Source organism: Anomaloglossus baeobatrachus, chromosome 4 (assembly GCF_048569485.1).
Source record: "Anomaloglossus baeobatrachus isolate aAnoBae1 chromosome 4, aAnoBae1.hap1, whole genome shotgun sequence".
NCBI classification, from domain to species: domain Eukaryota; kingdom Metazoa; phylum Chordata; class Amphibia; order Anura; family Aromobatidae; genus Anomaloglossus; species Anomaloglossus baeobatrachus.
The window spans coordinates 216291521-216312778 of NC_134356.1; positions in this window are offsets into that span (position 1 = coordinate 216291521).

Genomic DNA, 21258 nt, shown 5'->3' on the forward strand with positions numbered 1-21258 from the left:
CTGGACCTGGGATAAGATTGCTCCCAAGCCTACATTACTGGCATCAGTGTAGAGGATGAATGGGAGACTGTAGTTGGGGTACGCCAGGATTTCTTCCCCGGTCAAGGCCGTCTTCAGCTGGTGGAAGGACTCTTCATGCTTTTCTTCCCACGCCAACGGGGTTGCAGGGGACCTGCCCCCCTTGGTCTGTCCCACGAGGAGTTCTTGCATGGGGGCTGCCATCTTCGTGTATCCCTTAATGAAGCGGCGATAGTAGCCCACCAGGCCCAGGAACTGTCTCACCTCTCTCACCGTGGTCGGCCTCGGCCAGTCCTGAATGGCAGTGATCTTTTCGGGATCTGGGGCGACGCCTTCTGCGCCCACCACATGTCCGAGGTACTGCACCCTGGGGTTCAATAGATGGCATTTGGAGGGCTTCAATTTCATCCCGTACTTGGCAAGGGACGCGAACACCTCAGCTAAGTGCTCCAGGTGGGCTTCATACGTCTGTGAGTATACAATTACATCGTCCAGGTACAGCAAGACGGTCTCAAAATTCAGATGTCCCAGACAGCATTCCATCAGCCGTTGGAAGGTTCCAGGGGCGTTGCACAGCCCGAACGGCATGCTGTTGAACTCACAGAGTCCCATGGGTGTAGCGAAGGCAGTCTTCTCACGGTCTTCAGGCGCCACGGCCACCTGCCAGTACCTACTGGTGAGGTCCAGGGTAGAGAAGTAGTTAGCGGTTCTCAGTGCAGCCAGTGACTCTTCAATACGGGGCAGAGGATAGGCATCTTTATGCGTTATCTGGTTAATCGTCCGGAAATCCACACACATCCTCATGGTGCCATCCTTTTTCGTTACCAGCACCAGCGGGGCGGCCCAGGGCCTGCAGCTATCCCGAATAACCACCGCCTCCTTCATGTTCCTCATCATGTCTTTGGCACATTGGTAGTGTGCGCGTGGGATAGGTCTGTATCTCTCTTTAATGGGGGGATGATCGCCGGTGGGGATGTGGTGTTGGACCCCTTTAATCCGCCCAAAATCTAGTGAATGTTTGCTGAAAACCTGCTCGTACTCCTGTACCACCCGGTATACCCCTTTGTGATGTGTGGGGGTAACATCAGTGCCTACATGTAACTCTTGACACCACTCATCTAACCGCTCAGGGGGTGTGTAGTGACTGGCAGAAGGCGGTGAGGTCGGGGAAACGGCCTCCTTGATAGTGTGGGGATCTAGGGTAAGTAGCTTGGCGAGGGTAGCGTGCCGGGGAAGCCTAACCTCCTCCTCCCCACAGTTTAACACCCTTACGGGCACTCTCCCCTTCTTAACGTCTACTACCCCTCGGGCGGCCATTACTGTGGGCCAGTGTTCGGAGGGCATGGGCTCTACCATGGCTGGGTAATCACGCCCCTGGGGACCTACCGCCGCCCTGCACCAAATCATCATTTCGCTCCTGGGAGGCACAACCAAAGGGGCCGCATCCATCACTCTCACTCCCCCAATCTCCCCTCCTGTTGAGTTCACTTGCTGCCGATACATCAAGGCCCGGATCTCACGCTGCACAGCCCTCTGCCGGCCTCCTGCTGCGGTGGCGGCCAGCTGCTGCAGGAGGGTCAGCACCTCACTCATGCAGTGCTCCATCACATTAGTCCCTAGCACTACCTTCGGGTTATGATCGCTGGGTTCATTCATTATCACAATCATTCCCTGGTGCTGCAGTTCAGCCCGTCCCACGGTCATGGCCACTTGTTTGTATCCCACTTGGGTCAAGGGGAGTCCATCAGCTGCGATCAGTGTCATGCTACCGTCTGGAGGGGCAAGTTCATCATCCCCCCCAATACCGCTGATACAGTGTGTATGGTATCGTGGTTACCTGGGATCCAGTGTCCAGGAGTGCCATCAGCAGGATGCTGTCTACTGCCAGAGGGATGATGGGACGGGCTTCAATGTACCGGTGCCGCCAGTCTGGGGGGCCACTGGGTTCTACTCCTGAGGATTGGCCCTTGGCCCCAGGGGTTGCTCGTTTATCGGACACTGTCGGGAGTAGTGGCCGGGCTTGCTGCACCTGTAACAAATTGGAGGTCCATACCGTGAGTCATTGGCCCTTCCCTGCTGCATCCAGGGGATGTCCTCTGGGCTGTCGGCGAGCTGCATCCTCCCCGGGGGCTTGGATCTCGTTGGAGGCTGGAGTTCGGCGAGGATCTTGGCGAGGTCTCCATCCATGCGACGGACCTGGGCAGCCAGCTCCTCCATCATTCCGCCAGGGGCTGCAGGGGCCGAGGGAGCTGGGAGAGGAAGGGCTACCAAGATGGGAGCCGTCTCAGCTGGCCATGGGGCCGCTTCAGGGACGTCGGACGCTGGGGGCTGCAGAGCTTTGATGGCCCGTTCTTTCAGCACGGCAAAGTCCACGTTAGGGTGTTCTAGGGCCCACAGCGGGAGCTGCTTGCGGTCCTCCGGGGATCCCAGCCCCTGCACGAACTGCTCGACTAAAATTTTGTTGCTGTCCGCATCATTAATGGTATCCACCCGCTTCAGCGTACGGAGGGAAGTTTGCAGGCGCAAGGCATAGTTTCTAATACTATCTGCAGGCCGCTGTCGACATTGATAAAACTGCATCCGCAGCTCGGCTTCGGTGCGGGTCTCGAAGGCAATCTGAAGCTTTTCAAAGATAGTGGCCACGGAGGACCGGTCCCCCTCGGTCCAGGTCTCCGTCTCCTGCTCAGCCGCGCCGGTTAGCTGCCCCAGCACTACCGCTGCACGTTGCTTATCAGTCAGAGGATACAGTTCAAGGACCGGGTTAAGCTTCTTCCGGAAGACCTGTAAAGCATCAGGTTTCCCGTCGTACTGCGGCAGCCAGGTAGCTCTGGGCACATAGGGCAAGGAGAACGGCATCACCTGAGCAATGGCGAGGGCCACGGCCTCCCCTGCTCGTGCGACCGGAGCAAGGGCTGGCCCATTTCCATCCATGGGTGCCGCTGCGGCTGAGACCGCTGCTCCTCCAGCGGCTCTGTGAGCAAGGATGGTTGACCTTAGGGAGATCAACATCCACCACTGCGGAGACACCATCACGTGTTTCTCAACGCAGTGATTCTCCAGCGGCTCTGTCGGGCGCAGACATCTTGTTACCGCCCCCCTTGGTCTTTTCTCGGCACCTCCTCTTCAGGGGCGGGGCTTCGGCTTTCGCGCCTCCACTGCTCGAGAAGACGCTCGTGCGGGAAAATCTTCGCGCGCAAGATGGCGGACTCTGAAATTTTTCGTCCGGACACCGCCGGCGGGGCACAAGCACTTCTACCAGCCGGCAGAACGGTAAGATCCTGTTTGTGACGCCAAGTTGTCACGGGCGGGGAGGATGCCGCTGCGCTGCGCTCGCTAACGCTCGGGTCCGGCACTGCTGCGATGGCTGATCGGTGGCTCGAGCGGTGGGCTGGATCCGGGGACTTGAGCGGCGCTCCTCGCCCGTGAGTGAAAGGGGGGTAGTTTGGCTTGGGAATTTGGTCCGTGACGCCACCCACGGGTTGTGGTGAGGTTGGGCACCACCGCTGCTGGTGACGGGGATCCCGGGAGCGATGGTAGGGAGCAGCTGGGATGTTGTTTCCTCCCCCATCCGTGGGTAGGGGTTGGTGGTCCCGGGGCCCGGTGAGGTGACGGGGAGGCAGGGTTGGCAAGGCGCAGGGTCGCCTGGACTGTGCAGCGCGGTGCCGGACGGCACGGTAGTACTCACTCAGCCACAAATGTACGCAAAGTCTCTGGTAAACCAAACGGCTGGATGGACGGGTCCCGCAGCCGGCTGCTGTGACTTCTCCCAGACGGTTGGTGGTGGCTGCCTTTCCCTGCACCTTTGTGTATGTTCGGTCCCAATGGATTCCCACCGGTAACCCGCTCCCCAGCGTGTGTATGTGCCGGAGGAGCCCTTTTGCCCGCAGGCTCTGGCCCTTGGAACTCTAGCTGTGGCGGTAGCTGTATTTCCTTTTTGCTGGTCGGACGGTTGCCTTCAATCGGGTCTTGGCTGTTAGGAAACCCCTGGGGTTCCGGTCACTGACGGATTTGACCTCTAAAGGCGACTCCAAGCCTGGTCGGGGTCCGCAGGCCCTGCCTCTGTGTGCTGGCTTCACTTCGCTCCCCGGTTCGGTACCGGCGGGCCACCGCCCGTCACCGATCCTACAGTTCCAAGTTGATTCGCCTCTCCTGCAGACGGCCACCACCGTCTGCCAACCTTGCTCTTAGTGCCCGGGCCACACACCCGGACACGGTCAGTTTACTCCTCCACTGCTCACTTCACTCCTCTCACTTGCACTTCCCTAACTGACTGACTTCCTTTTCCCGCCTCCAGGACTGTTAACTCCTCAGTGGGTGGGGCCAACCGCCTGGCTCCACCCCACCTGGTGTGGACATCAGCCCCTGGAGGGAGGCAACAAGGATTTTGTGTCTGGCTGATGTGCCTTTCTCAGGGTGGGGGTGTATGTTGCAGTACCTGTGACGACCTGGCTAGTCCAGGGCGCCACATATACTCGAGTATAAGCCGAGTTTTAGAGACCATTTGTTTGTGCTGAAAAGGACCCCCTCGGCTTATACTCAAGTGAGCGTCCCACAAAGCATTATTCTCACCTGGCCTCAGTTTCCACGGTGTCCTCTTACCTGTTTCTTGTGGACCGCAGGCACATAGACCCCTCAATGATCTCAGCCAATACATGGGCCCGCCCCTGCCGTTAACGCTTTACTTCAGTTCAATGCTTTGCGGCGCCGACATGAAACCAACACTATGTCATCACACTATGACAACTATGGAAACTATGTCATCACACCCACAGGGGAATAGTAGCATGGAAAGAGAGATGACTAGTCAGGGGAAAGAACGCCCCATCGACTAGTCAAGGCACTAGATTGCACATGAAAACGGACATAACAAATGCTTTTTTTACACATTGACTTTACAGAATGATGTTATACAGGGCTGGTTATTAAGCAATTTTGACATGCAAATATGAATGCTGCTGGATTGGAGGCATAAGGGACCTGACAGGTTCCCTTTAACTGTTCATATTAAAATGACAGAAGCATCAAAATTGGCTTGTCAAGTTGATAAATGGTCTTATCACAGAGGTTTGATTAGACCAGCAACTGCTAACATTTTCACTACATTTCTTGCTAAATTATAGGCCCCCATATGTGCTCATCAGAGATCTAGTGTGCATTCTGATTAATAAAATGTGGTGATAACTTGAACAAAAGGTCATGTTACCTTTAAGATTACTGTTTATTTACAGCCGTATAGAAACAATTGGCTAGAGTCACACATCCGTTTTACATGGTCAGAGCATGGGCCGTGATGCACAAAGAGGCCTGCGGGTGTTCTGACCGAAACTAAACAGGCTCATAAATGCCTATGAGGTTGCTGATTTCAGGTCAGGAGACTTGTAGTTGCTCAGTTCCTCACCGTCTGTGCTCAGATCATGTTACACAGATGTAGGAATATAGCTTAAAGCAGCACTCCAGCATTTTTTTTTCAATGCTGGAGTGGGGCTTTTAATCTGAAGTAACCCTAGTAACATACTCACCCTCCAGCTACTGCACCTTTTACCAAAGCCGTTCTGGTCCCCCTATGACATCTCGGGACTGCAACTTCTAACTGGCTGGAAGTCATAAGTTATATTGTGTCGCCCTGGGAATGGGGTACTCGGTCCCGGACAGTGTACTATTGGGGAATGTCACTTTGGTAGCCGTTACACGGTCCCGTGCCCTGGGTGCTTTTTAATGGGGAATATATACAGAGAAGATAAGAGTCATTTGTGTGACGCCACCTGCGGGTTGCGGTTAAGATACTGGAACCGCCGCTGCTGAGTTGGTTACCCCTAGGGCTGGTGGTGATTGCAGCTATGATGGTAGGCCCTCCGCAGGTAGGGCTGAGCCTGGGGATTTGTATGATGGAGACTTTCGCCGTTAATAAAGGAGGCCACACCGTGGTTGTAGTTAACAGTCTCTACTCACTCTTGCCCTCGGATGGCTGCTTCAGGTCCCTGTAGATCCAGTGCCAGTTTGATGACTCGGTTGCTCTGTCCCCGGCACCCTCAATGTGGTTGGGTCCCCGTAGCTTGAAGCGGTTTGGGGCCTGACTGTCTCTTTTTGTGGCAGTCTCCTTGTCCCTACGGCGGGCAGTGTGGACCCTGTAGGGCTGGTCTGTCTCAAGAACCCTGATCTTTGCTTTACTGCTCGTGCATCCGGATCTGTGGGTCAGTGAGGTCTGTGAAGGTCCCCTCACTGTGCAGGTATTTGCCAGGCTGTGTAAAACTGGTGCCTGACCTAGGGCCCTGTGCCCCGTCGGTGCTCTGGTCCTAGTGGTACTCGGGTGTACCGACCCTGGCGACCACTCTCCTGTGCCCCCGGGTCACCGCTTACATGACCAGGCATCTCTCCTCTTCACTCTCTACTACTGACTAACTACTGTCCCCTCCCACCAGGCTGTCTAATCCCCTGGTCTGGCTCCGCTCTCTAGATGGCCATCCCCTTGTGTCTGACTAGCCAATTGCCCCTGGTGTGGAGTGTAAACTGAGATTTTGGTGTGTTTAGGTGTTACCGGCACTGGTGTGCCAGGTCCCTGGTGGTAAGCCCTGCATCCCGGTGAGGATGCAGTACCTGGTAGTGCCCTGAGTGGTTCAGGGGCGCTACAATATCACAAGCTCTCTGAGAGCTAGAACAATGCTCTCATAGACTTGCATTGAAAGTGACCTTCGGCTTGCTCCATGAAGCTTGAGGTCACAAATTCCAGAGACTGACATCTGCAGTGGTGATAGAAGATGTAGACAGCCACAGGTAAGTATGAGACTAGGGGTAGTGAACTTAGATTTCAAGCACCCCTCCAGTTAAAATAAAAATAAACAAAATGCTGGAATGGTGCTGTCAGGACCGGGAGGACTGATGGGCCCAGGAGGTGGATCCACTGGACCGAGTACCCCACTGGGGGGCAGGGTACACGGCAGCTGGAGCACTGGCTTGGCCGGGACGGGTGTAACCAGGGTCACGGAGTTCTTTAGGATAATACTGGAAACAGGCACAGGTACCCGGTAGCAAAAGACAAAACAGTAACAGGGCACAGCACAAGGGGACCTGAGCACCTAGCTCAGAAGACAAGCTTCAGGACACGTTGATCAGGCCCCGCCCACATGGAAAGGCAAGTCTTATATACCCAGCACAGCCCCATGTCATTACCTGCATCAGGTGTGCTGGGCCCATAAGACCAGGAGAGTGGGCGCGGCCTGCTCCTATACAGAACCATGAGGCCAATACTCAAAGTCAGACTCCTGAGACCAGGAGCAGGAGTCAGGGGAGCAGGAGCGGGAGCGGCAGCCATGACTGGTGGACACATGGAGTGGATCAGTGGGTAAGGAGTGGTGCTGGGACACTGGGAGCGTGACAGTACCCCCCCCTCTAAGCCCCCCCCTCCGAGCACAGAACCCCAGGGGCACCCCGGATCGAGACACCGGGCCGGGGCCCAACGCAAAGGCGGGGAAGGACCTCTGACCCCGTACCGCCTTCTTAGCCGCACGGCGCTTAGCCAATCTACCAGCAGTGGCAGCGGGGGCAACGGGAAGAGGAGGACCGACAGAAACAGTACTGACATCGTGGAGAACCGGCCCGGGCGACTCGGACCGGGCACAGGACGGTGACTCATCCCCGGTAGCTGGTGGCATCAGAGTCTCAATCGTCGGGGACGGTGGAACGACGCTGGGGTGCGTCATCACTTCCGGTTCCGGTGGCACCACAGGCACAAGTGCCAGGATCTGTGGTACAACGCTGGACTGCGTCATTTTCTCCTGTTCTTGTGACATGATAGGATCAGGTGCCAGGGGCTGAGGGACGGGCTGAAGACAGGTATCATGGCACGAGGGACTCCAGCGAGAGATTGCGCCGGAGCGCCAACTGATGTCAGGATCATGGAGTTTAAGCCAGGGCAGACCCAGCAGGAGCTCAGGAGCCATTCTCGGGATGACATAAAACGCAATAGTCTCAGTGTGCAGGGTACCAATACAAAGTCTCACGGGTTCGGTGGTGTACCGGACAGGTTCGTATAATTGTTTTCCGTCCACGGAGGCGAACCAGAGGGGTTTTGCAAGCGGGATGACCGGTATCCGATAACGGTCCACGGTAGCTTGTTGGATGAAATTACCCGCTGCTCCCGAATCAATGTGAGCCTCTGCCGTGAACTGGGTCTTCTCGGTCGTGACCTGGACAGTCTGTGTAACCGGGACTGACGGAATTCCGGTACCAAGGGTGGCGGTTCCCACCATCCCTTGGACTTGGGGTCTTCCTGGCCTCTCAGGGCAAGAGCGGAGCAGATGTGAACCGCTTCCACAATAGAAGCACAGGCCCCGGGCGAGTCGCTCTGCACGACGTTGCTCGGCTTGGCTCAGCCGGTCTATTTGCATTGGCTCAGGAGTGGAGTCGCAGAACGGCAGTGGCGGGGGAACGGTAGACCTCTGCGGGACAAAGGCGTGACGGACTGGTCGCTTTTCCCGGGATACCTCCTTGGTTCGTTCCTGAAAACGGAGATCAATCCGGGTGGCTAGTGATACCAAAGCATCCAAGGTACGGGGAACATCACGACCGGCTAATTCGTCCTTGATGCGACCGGAGAGCCCCTCCCAGAAGGCGGCAGTCAAGGCCTCATTGTTCCAGCCTAGCTCGGAGGCAAGCGTGCGGAACTGAATGGCGTATTGGCCGACGGTCAGGGTCCCTTGGCGTAGCCGGAGGAGCGAGGAGGTAACCGCGGTACTGCGTCCCGGTTCATCGAAGGTACTTCGGAAAGCCTGCAGGAATTCCCGGATGTCGGTCGTCACCGGATCCTCGTTCTCCCACAACGGATTTATCCAGGCCAACGCCTCGCCTTCCAGGTGCGACATCACAAAGGCTATCTTGGCTTGGTCGGAAGCGAAGAGGTGCGGGAGTAATTTGAAGTGCAGCGAGCACTGGTTCAAAAACCCCCGGCAGTTCTTGGGGTCCCCGGCATACCGAGGCGGAGCAGCGAGGCGAAGTTGCGAGGCTGCAGAGACAACAGGTTCAGACGTAGAGACTGGTTGCTGCGTGGACTCAGATGAGACGGCTGTCTGTAGCGTATATAACCGGTGGTCCACGGACGCCAGGAATTTCAGCATCCGGCTCAGGGTTTCACGCTGTTGTGCCAGCTCTTGGCGCAGCTCAGCCAGCTCTGATGTTTGCGCTCCAGCGGGATCCATGGCCTGATCAATCTGTCAGGACCGGGAGGACTGATGGGCCCAGGAGGTGGATCCACTGGACCGAGTACCCCACTGGGGGGCAGGGTACACGGCAGCTGGAGCACTGGCGTGGCCGGGACGGGTGTAACCAGGGTCACGGAGTTCTTTAGGATAATACTGGAAACAGGCACAGGTACCCGGTAGCAAAAGACAAAACAGTAACAGGGCACAGCACAAGGGGACCTGAGCACCTAGCTCAGAAGACAAGCTTCAGGACACGTTGATCAGGCCCCGCCCACATGGAAAGGCAAGTCTTATATACCCAGCACAGCCCCATGTCATTACCTGCATCAGGTGTGCTGGGCCCATAAGACCAGGAGAGTGGGCGCGGCCTGGTCCTATACAGAACCATGAGGCCAATACTCAAAGTCAGACTCCTGAGACCAGGAGCAGGAGTCAGGGGAGCAGGAGCGGGAGCGGCAGCCATGACTGGTGGACACATGGAGTGGATCAGTGGGTAAGGAGTGGTGCTGGGACACTGGGAGCGTGACAGGTGCCTTAAAAGTCACATTCTCTCTCCCCAAAACTTTTCTTATGGCACAAGCAAAAATGAGAGCTGAAAGTTTTTGCAAATCCTACCTTATACTGCTCAAGTTCAAACTAGATTCTTTGCTTTACACAACACCAAGACCACGGCTGTAGCCTGAGCTAGGCACTTTAGTAGCCAGAATGCATCAGATACAGTGGGGAAAAAAAGTATTTACTCAGCCAACAATTGTGCAAGTTCTCCAACTTGAGAGAGGCCTGTAATTCACATCATAGGTAGACCATAACTATAAGAGACAAAATGAGAAAACAAATCCAGAAAATCACCTTGTCTGATTTGGCAAGATTGTTTTTGCAAATTATGGTGAAAAAATAAGTATTTGGTCACTAACAAAAGTTCATCTCAATATTTTGTTATATATCCTTTGTTGGCAATGACAGGTCAAACGTTTTCTGTAAGTCTTCATAAGGTTGGCACACCCTGTTGGTAGTATGTTGGCCCATTCTTCCATGCAGATCTCTAGAGCAGTGATGTTTTGGGCCTGTCGTTGGGCAACACGGACTTTCAACTCCCTCCAAAGGTTTTCAATGGGGGTGAGATCTGGAGACTGGCTAGGCCACTCCAGGACCTTCATATGCTTCCTACGAAGCCACTTCTTCATTGCTCTGGAGGTGTGCTTGGGATCATTATCGTGCTGAAAAACCCAGCCACGTTTCATTTTCAATGCCCTTGCTGATGGAAGGAGGTTCGCACTCAAAATCTCACGATACATGGCCCCATTCATTCTTTCATGTACACGGATCAGTTGTCCTGGTCCCTTTGAGGAGTAACAGCCATAAAACATGATGTTGCCACCCCCATGCTTCACAGTAGGTATGGTGTTCTTTGGATGCAAGTCATCATTCTGTCTCCTCCAAACATGAAGAGTTGTGTTTCTACCAAACAGTTCTACTTTGGTTTCATCAGACCATATGACATTTTCCCAATACTTTTCTGGATAATCCAAATGCTCTCTAGCAAAATTCAGGTGATCTCAGCTCTATGCAGGTCATTGACTAGGTCTCCCCATGTGGTTCTGGGATTTTTGCTCACTGATCTTGTAATCATTGTGACCCCACAGGGTGAGATCTTGGGTGGAGCCCCAGATGGGGGGGAGAGTATCAGTAGTCTTGTATGTCTTCCATTTTCTTATAATTGCTCCCACAGTTGATTTCATTACACCAAGCTGCTTGCCTATTGCAGATTCAGTCTTCCCAGCCTGGTGCAGGGCTACAATTTTATTTCTGGAGTCCTTCGACAGCTCTTTAGTCTTTACCATAGTGGTGTTTGGAGTGTGACTGTTTGACGTTGTGGACAGGTGTCTTCTATACTAATAACAAATTCAAACAGGTGCCATTACTACAGGTAATGAGTGGAGGACAGAGGAGCCTCTTAAAGAAGATGTTACATGTCTGTGAGAGCCAGAAATCTTGCATGTTTTTAGATGACTAAATACTCATTTTCCACTATAGGTTACAAAAAAAGTCTTGCCAAATCAGGTGATTTTCAGGATTTGTTTTCTCATTTTGTCTCTCATAGTTGTGGTCTACCTATGATGTCAATTACAGACCTCTCCCATCTTTTTAAGTGGGAGAACTTGCACAATTGGTGGCTGACTAAATACTTTTTTTCCCCCAGTGTACAAACTTGCCTACTGAATTGCTACCTTGTAAGCACGCATGAGATATGTCTTTGGCCAGAAAATGGCCTAAATGTTATGTTCACCTTTCTTTTTCAATTTTTTATTAAATGTTTATAGCAACAATTATTGTAAAGTAAATGTGCTAGAAGGCCTAATTAATTCAAATATAGTGAGATTTCCTAAGCTACATACGCTAGAATTCTGGATAAGGTTGAGTCAGAAAAATTCTGTATATGCCTTGCTATAGGTTTGTGCCTCAGTAGACAGTATCTGGAAAAAAAAGGCATGTGGTTTGGCAAAAAGGATCTGAAGTGAGAAGCTTTCCAACCATATTCCGGATACCAAAAATATAAATAAGCTTTTTCCAACAGAGGTAAAAATGACATTCCTGGTAGATTGAAAAATATGTCGATTTTTCAGAAATTTGGAAAACCAACAAATTTTTATGTGTTTCAGTAATGTCATTTTTAACCCTGTTGGAATAAAGCTTTTTTGCCGCCCCCGCGTCAGCAGCCAGGCAGCTTGGATTTGGATCCGCGGTGGTCTCCGGACCCAAGAGTTGGGGTCGCACGGCCACTCGGAATAAAGGGGGAATATTTACAGGGGATGGTGTTTAAAGTTTGTGACGCCACCCGTGGTGCGTGGTAAGATGGAGTACCACCGTTGCGATTGGGAGTACTTGGTGGCGATGGTGTGGGCAGCTAGGTGTTTAACCACTCCACGGGTAGGGGGAATGCCCCGGGACTCGGTGATGGTGACGGGGAGGTGCGTCACTCAGTCCAATAACGCTGACACCGACAACGGAGGTAAATCAAAGTTCTGGACACCGCTGCCGCTTGGAGGGAGCACGCCTGGATCCCGTGCCCATTGGTGTTGCTTGCTAGTGTGTGACCTTTACCTTGGCACCTAGTCTTCTGTTTGGTCCCTTTAGCCTGAAACTAATCGGGTCCTGCTCACCAGTATGGCTAACTAACTAAAAACTACGTTTTTTTTTCATTCCGAAGATTTTTGAAGCCTTATCTAGGATTAGCTGTTTCACATATGTATTTTATAGAAAGGGCAGATTGCACAATACCCTGAGACGACCTGATAGGCCAGGGCGTCACATTCCCCCTTGGTTAAACGTAGCTCATCCCCGAGCTACAGGACATCAGAGTTGTTGTTTTTTTTAAACTGTAAGAAAAGGGTAAGAAAAGATTAATATTTTTATTCACATTTTTATCCCACATCAGGGAGGCTTGTCACTTAAACATTACCAAACATTTTAAAGAGTTCATCTCCTCAACGAATGGATGCTACCGGTTTCAATGTTAGCGGAGACTCAACCTGCTCCGTTGCAGCCTCTACACACCACAGTCCAGTCCCAATGTCCCAGATCCCATTAACCCGCCACCCAACCTGACCCGCTGCATACCTAGGGTGGGTCCGTGACCAGATTGATGTCCCGGGCGTTGTTTTAGACGACTCTGGTGGGCACAGAAGGTGCAACTATATACAATACACAAGTTCATGTTGGTCACGCCAGTCCTGTGACCGTGGTCCATGTTTACTTAATATATAACTAACGAAGTCCATGTACCGGGTGTACACACTGTAAAGAATCTTGTTGCAAATCAGATAACTTTTCCGTTCATTGAACCCTTATTGACTATGCATTTATTTACTAACATTTTCTATATGAAAATAACAAACTATGAAAAACAATAAATGAAAGCACCGATACCTAACAATTCTATGGCATCATTAAACTACTGGTATTTTCAACACTCTTTTTCAAACTACTGGGTCCCGTAGCCACGCTTCCTTGCAACTATGTACTACCGACTCCGCCACAAACTCTTCCTCAGGAATTGCATGCTTGGTCACCTCCAGGGCATACCAGCCCCGCTCTCCACAATGCCGGGTGTAGGTGACCATTTGTTCAGGTTGGAGGTTGCGTTCGGAGTGCCCCCAGGGGAGGTGCGGTGCCACATCCCGCTGGGACACAAACACCCCAGCTGTGAGACCTGCTTCTCGGATAAAACCCCACCCTTGCTCGGGGTCAAACTGATCTACAAGACCACGGCACCGTGGCCCTCTAACTCGTGAAGCAGCGCTCCTCACCTGCTCCTTTTCTGCTCTGTTGTGGGGGGCAAGCTCCCGCCGTCGCCGGTTTCGGGTTGTTATTTCTGCTTGTAACTGCTGGTGATGTTGTTCCCAGTAGGGGGCGTCAGCATCTGGCCTCAGCTCCCTAGCTGGCTCTGGTTTGATATGGACTTTTGCGGCCCCAACAGCCATTGGCATACCGCGCGGCAGTGGAACTGGGAGATCTACAGGCTCCACTTCCGCCTTGGCAGATTGAAGAACCAACTGCTCCACAGCCGGGGTTGCAGGGCCCGGGTGCTCCGCCTCTAAGGACGGGCCCGGTGATGTGGCCGGGTCTGGTCTGGCTGGGGTTCAGATGACTGCTGTCATGACAGGGATGAGGGACAGCATCGTGGTTTCTGCAGCTGGAGCTTTACTTAAAGGCACTGAAGGTTCCGCTGCCGGGGTTGGTGTGGGCAGCTCGGCATCTGCTGAGGACGGGGTAGGTGACGGTGTAGTGCTCTCCGCGAGCAGGGGCGATCCGGATCCCTCAGCCGCTGTGGCCGGATTTGGGCAATCAGTAGGGACTGGGTAACCGCTTACCCTCTCTTCATGTGGGATCTCGATCTCACGGGCTTGCACCGCCGTCGCCAGGCTCCCCATCTCTTCCCTCCAGGGCTTCAAGATAAACAAGAAACTGCGTCCGCATTCTCCTGCACAGCTACTCTGTCTCTTCCTCAATCCAAGTCGCAGTCCCGGGAACAGCACGTTCCGGTGACCAGTCCTGCTCCGCCATCTTGCCTCTGCGTCATCCAGGAATGTTATCGCAGAGTCCTGGCGTCCTTGCTTCTCTTCCGCTTTAGCCACATTCCAGCACGCCCCCTCGGTTTTCACTCAGCACTCCTTCGCGTGCTGTGGTCCTCTGGGAACTTCCGGTTCCGGCCTCACACACAGGACGAAGGGCGGAGCTTCTGCTTCGCGTGCTTTCACTGAGAAGATGGCGTTTTGGCGCGAAAAGATGGCAGAAAATGGGGGAATTGGCGGGAAAAGGAATCTTGACTTGCGGTTTTCGGCTCTAAGGCGCACGTCACCCAGGTAAGTGGGTCCTGCTCGGATCCTGTTTCTGACGCCAAAGTTTCCAAGGTGTGCCGTCCCCGCGTCAGCAGCCAGGCTGCTCGCATCCGGATCCGAGGTGGCTCGAGTGGTCTCCAGACCAGGGAGTCGGGGTCGTGCGGCCACTCGGAATAAAGGGGGAATATTTACAGGGGATGGTGTGGAAAGTTCGTGACGCCACCCGTGGTGCGTGGTAAGATGGAGTACCACCACTGCGATTGGGAGTACCCGGTGGCGATGGTGTGGGCAGCTAGGTGTTTAACCCCTCCACGGGTAGGGGGAATTCCCTGGGACTCTGTGATGGTGACGGGGAGGTGTCGTCGGGACGGTAAGGGTCACTTATGTACTCACTCAGTCCAATAACGCTGACACTGACAACGGAGGTAAATCAAAGTTCTGGACACCGCTGCCGCTTGGAGGGAGCACGCCTGGATCCCGTGCCCGTTGGTGTTGCCTGTTAGTGTGTGACCTTTACCTTGGCACCTAGTCCTCTGTTTGGTCCCCTTAGCCTGAAACTAATCGGGTCCTGCTCACCAGTATGGCTAACTAACTAAAAACTACGTTTTTTTTTCATTCCGAAAATTTTTGAAGCCTTATCTAGGATAACTGCTTCACATATTTATTTTGTAGAAAAGGCAGATTGCACAATACCCTGAGACGACCTGATAGGCCAGGGCGTCACATTCCCCCTTGGTTAAACGTAGCTCGTCACCGAGCTACAGGACATCAGAGTTGTTTTTTTTTTTAAACTATAGGAAAAGAGTAAGAAAAGATTAATATTTTTATTCACATTTTCATCCCACATCAGGGAGGCTTGTCACTTAAACGTTACCAAACATTTTAAAGAGTTCATCTCCTCAACGAATGGATGCTACCGGTTTCAATGTTAGCGGAGACTCAACCTGCTCCGTTGCAGCCTCTACCCACGACAGTCTAGTCCCAATGTCCCAGATCTCGTTAACCAGCCACCCAAACAACCTGACCCGCTGCATACCTAGGGTGGGTCCGTGACCAGGTTAAGGTCCCGGGTGTTGTTTTAGACGACTCTGGTGGGCACAGAAGGTGCAACTATATACAATACACAAGTTCATGTTGGTCACGCCAGTCCTGTGACTGTGGTCCATGTTTACTTAATATATAACTAACGAAGTCCATGTATCGGGTGTACACACTGTAAAGAATCTTGTTGCAAATCAGATAACTTCTCCATTCATTGAAACCTTATTGACTATGGATTTATTTACTAACATTTTCTATATGGAAAATAACAAACTATGAAAAACAATAAATGAAAGCACCGATACCTAACAATTCTATGGCATCATTAAACTACTGGTATTTTCAACACTCTATTTCAAACTACTGGGTCCCGTAGCCACGCTTCCCTGCGACTATGTACTACCGACACCACCACAAACTCTTCCTCAGGAATTGCATGCTTGGTCACCTCCAGGGCATACCAGCCCCGCTCTCCACAATGCCGGGTGTAGGTGACCATTTGTTCAGGTTGGAGGTTGCGTTCGGAGTGCCCCCAGGGGAGGTGCGGTGCCACATCCCGCTGGGACACAAACACCCCAGCTGTGAGACCTGCTTCTCGGATAAAACCCCACCCTTGCTCGGGGTCAAACTGATCTACGAGACCACGGCACCGTGGCCCTCTAACTCGTGAAGCAGCGCTCCTCACCTGCTCCTTTTCTGCTCTGTTGTGGGGGGCAAGCTCCCGCCGTCACCGGTTTCGGGTTGTTATTTCTGCTTGTAACTGCTGGTGATGTTGTTCCCAGTAGGGGGCGTCAGCATCTGGCCTCAGCTCCCTAGCTGGCTCTGGTTTGATATGGACTTTTGTGGCCCCAACAGCCATTGGCATACTGCGCGGCAGTGGAACTGGGAGATCTACAGGCTCCACTTCCGCCTTGGCAGATTGAAGAACCAACGGCTCCACAGCCGGGGTTGCAGGGCCCGGGTGCTCCGCCTCTAAGGACGGGCCCGGTGATGTGGCCGGGTCTGGTCTGGCTGGGGTTCAGATGACCGCTGTCATGACAGGGATGAGGGACAGCATCGTGGTTTCTGCAGCTGGAGCTTTACTTAAAGGCACTGAAGGTTCCGCTGCCGTGGTTGGTGTGGGCATCTCGGCATCTGCTGAGGACGGGGTAGGTGACGGTGTAGTGCTCTCCACGAGCAGGGGCAATCCGGATCCCTCAGCCGCTGTGGCCGGATTTGGGCAATCAGTAGGGACTGGGTAACCGCTTACCCTCTCTTCACGTGGTATCTCGATCTCACGGGCTCGCACCGCCATCGCCAGGCTCCCCATCTCTTCCCTCCAGGGCTTCAAGATAAACAGGAACTGCGTCCGCATTCTCCTGCACAGCTACTCTGTCTCTTCCTCAATCCAAGTCGCAGTCCCGGGAACAGTACGTTCCGGTGACCAGTCCTGCTCCGCCATCTTGCCTCTGCGTCATCCAGGAATGTTATCGCAGAGTCCTGGCGTCCTTGCTTCTCTTCCGCTTTAGCCACATTCCAGCACGCCCCCTCGGTTTTCACTCAGCACTCCTTCGCGTGCTGTGGTCCTCTGGGAACTTCCGGTTCCTGCCTCACACACAGGACGAAGGGTGGAGCTTCTGCTTCGCGTGCTTTCACTGAGAAGATGGCGTTTTGGCGCGAAAAGATGGCAGAAAATGGCGGAATTGGCGGGAAAAGGAATCTTGACTTGCGGTTTTCGGCTCTAAGGCGCACGTCACCCAGGTAAGTGGGTCCTGCTCGGATCCTGTTTCTGACGCCAAAGTTTCCAAGGTGTGCCGCCCCCGCGTCAGCAGCCAGGCTGCTCGCATCCGGATCCGCGGTGGCTCGAGTGGTCTCCAGACCCGGGAGTCAGGGTCATGCGGCCACTCGGAATAAAGGGGGAATATTTACAGGGGATGGTGTGGAAAGTTCGTGACGCCACCCGTGGTGCGTGGTAAGATGGATTACCACCACTGCGATTGGGAGTACCCGGTGGCGATGGTGTGGGCAGCTAGGTGTTTAACCCCTCCACGGGTAGGGGGAATGCCCCGGGACTCTGTGATGGTGACGGGGAGGTGTCGTTGGGACGGTAAGGGTCACTTATGTACTCACTCAGTCCAATAATCCTGACACTGACAACGGAGGTAAATCAAAGTTCTGGACACCGCTGCCGCTTGGAGGGAGCACGCCTGGATCCCGTGCCCGTTGGTGTTGCCTGTTAGTGTGTGACCTTTACCTTGGCACCTAGTCTTCTGTTTGGTCCCCTTAGCCTGAAACTAATCGGGTCCTGCTCACCAGTATGGCTAACTAACTAAAAACTACGTTTTTTTTCATTCCGAAAATTTTTGAAGCCTTATCTAGGATAGCTGCTTCACATATTTATTTTGTAGAAAAGGCAGATTGCACAATACCCTGAGACGACCTGATAGGCCAGGGCGTCACATTCCCCCTTGGTTAAACGTAGCTCGTCACCGAGCTACAGGACATCAGAGTTGTTGTTTTTTTTTAAACTATAGGAAAAGAGTAAGAAAAGATTAATATTTTTATTCACATTTTCATCCCACATCAGGGAGGCTTGTCACTTAAACGTTACCAAACATTTTAAAGAGTTCATCTCCTCAACGAATGGATGCTACCGGTTTCAATGTTAGCGGAGACTCAACCTGCTCCATTGCAGCCTCTACCCACGACAGTCTAGTCCCAATGTCCCAGATCCCGTTAACCCGCCACCCAAACAACCTGACCCGCTGCATACCTAGGGTGGGTCCGTGACCAGGTTAAGGTCCCGGGTGTTGTTTTAGACGACTCTGGTGGGCACAGAAGGTGCAACTATATACAATACACAAGTTCATGTTGGTCACGCCAGTCCTGTGACTGTGGTCCATGTTTACTTAATATATAACTAACGAAGTCCATGTATCGGGTGTACACACTGTAAAGAATCTTGTTGCAAATCAGATAACTTCTCCATTCATTGAAACCTTATTGACTATGCATTTATTTACTAACATTTTCTATATGGAAAATAACAAACTATGAAAAACAATAAATGAAAGCACCGATACCTAACAATTCTATGGCATCATTAAACTACTGGTATTTTCAACACTCTATTTCAAACTACTGGGTCCCGTAGCCACGCTTCCCTGCGACTATGTACTACCGACGCCACCACAAACTCTTCCTCAGGAATTGCATGCTTGGTCACCTCCAGGGCATACCAGCCCGCTCTCCGCAATGCCGGGTGTAGGTGACCATTTGTTCAGGTTGGAGTTGCGCTCGGAGTGCCCCCAGGGGAGGTGCGGTGCCATGTCCCGCCGAGACACGAACACCCCAGCTGTGAGGCCTGCTTCTCGGATAAAACCCCATCCTTGCTCGGGGTCAAACTGATCTATGAGACCACGGCACTGTGGCCCTCTAACTCGTGAAGCAGCGCTCCTCACCTGCTCCTTTTCTGCTCTGTTGTGGGGGGCAAGCTCCCGCCGTAGCCGGTTTCGGGTTGTTATTTCTGCTTGTAACTGCTGGTGATGTTGTTCCCAGTAGGGGGCGTCAGCATCTGGCCTCAGCTCCCTAGCTGGCTCTGGTTTGATATGGACTCTTGCGGCCCCAACAGCCGTCGGCATACCGTGCGGCAGTGGAACTGGGAGATCTACAGGCTCCACTTCCGCCTTGGCAGATTGAAGAACCAACTGCTCCACAGCCGGGGTTGCAGGGCCCGGGTGCTCCGCCTCTAAGGACGGGCCCGGTGATGTGGTCGGGTCTGATCTGGCCGGGGTTCAGATGACCGCTGTCATGACAGGGATGAGGGACAGCACCGTGGTTTCTGCAGCTGGAGCTTTACTTAAAGGCACCGAAGGTTCCGCTGCCGTGGTTGGTGTGGGCAGCTCGGCATCCGCCGAGGATGGGGTAGGTGACGGTGTAGTGCTCTCCACGAGCAGGGGCGATTCGGATCCCTCAGCCGCTGTGGCCAGATTTGGGCAATCAGTAGGGACTGGGTAACCCCTTACACTCTCTTCACGTGGGATCTCGATCTCACGGGCTCGCACCGCCATCGCCAGGCTCCCCATCTCTTCCCTCCAGGGCTTCAAGATAAACAGGAACTGCGTCCGCATTCTCCTGCACAGCTACTCCGTCTCTTCCTCAATCCAAGTCGCGGTCCCGGGAACAGCACGTTCCCTGGGTGACCAGTCCTGCTCCGCCATCTTGCCTCTGTGTCATCCAGGAATGTTATCGCAGAGTCCCGGCGTCCCTGCTTCTCTTCCGCTTTAGCCACATTCCGGCACGCCCCCTCGGTTTTCACTCAGTACTCCTTCGCGTGCTGTGGCCCTCTGGGAACTTCCGGTTCCGGCCTCACACACAGAACGAAGGGTGGAGCTTCTGCTTCGCGTGCTTTCACTGAGAAGATGGCGTTTTGGCGCGAAAAGATGGCAGAAAATGGGGGAATTGGCGGGAAAAGGAATCTTGACTCGCGGTTTTCGGCTCTAAGGCGCACGTCACCCAGGTAAGTGGGTGCTGCTCGGATCCTGTTTCTGACGCCAAAGTTTCCAAGGTGTGCTACCACCGCGTCAGCAGCCAGGCTGCTCGGATCCGGATCCGCGGTGGCTCGAGGGGTCTCCAGACCCGGGAGCTGGGGTCGTGCGGCCACTCGGAATAAAGGGGGAATATTTACAGGGGATGGTGTGGAAAGTTTGTGACGCCACCCGTGGTGCGTGGTAAGATGGAGTACCATCACTGCGATTGGGAGTACCCGGTGTCGATGGTGTGGGCAGCTAGGTGTTTAACCTCTCCACGGTTAGGGGGAATGCCCTGGTACTCGGTGATGGTGACGGAGAGGTGCCGTTGGGACGGTAAGGGTCACTTATGTACTCACTCAGTCCAATAAAGTAAAGCTGACACCGACAACGGAGGTAAATCAAAGTTCTGGACACCGCTGCTGCTTGGAGGGAGCACGCCTGGATCCCGTGCCCATTGGTGTTGTCTGTTAGTATATACCTTTACCTTGGCACCTAGTCTTCTGTTTGGTCCTTTTAGCCTGAAACTAATCGGGGCCCGCTCACCAGTATGGCTAACTGGGTGAGCTTGCTCTCAGGGTTCACGCTTGGGATTTTCTGGACTGTGTAGTGGGAAAGTCCTATCCCCCTTGTTGCGCTAGTACCCCGATTTTGAAGGGGGTGGAGAACGGATCTTGAAGGCTCCATCCTCGTCGGGAAAATTGTCAGGACGCCTGAAGCTTCTTCCTGACCTAGTGTCCACGTACCCCGTTGTGCCCTGGCCCCTGCCCGGTGATGGCACAAGGCCGCCGGCTGTCCTCCTCGACAGTCCGTGCCCCTTGTCACGATCCTTTGTAACCGGGGTCCAGCTCCTACCAGGCCCAGACCAATGTCTGCCACCTAGTAGTCTCAAGGAGCCCAGCTCCTGACCTCTCCTCTCGAGAGTCACCACTCAACTTTCTTGTGACCTCTCCTCTTGAGAGTCACTCCCCCACTGACTGTCTCCTGACACTCCTGACCTCCCCTTAACCAACCCCCCAAGTGGGAAACCCTATTCCCTTCAGGCTAGCCACTGGTGTGTCTGGTGGATGGGGTGCAGAGTGTTCCGAGGATTTTGATTAGCTTGTTCTTGGCAACACCAAAGGTCAGGGACCCGTAACCAAGGAGGAGGTGGATATT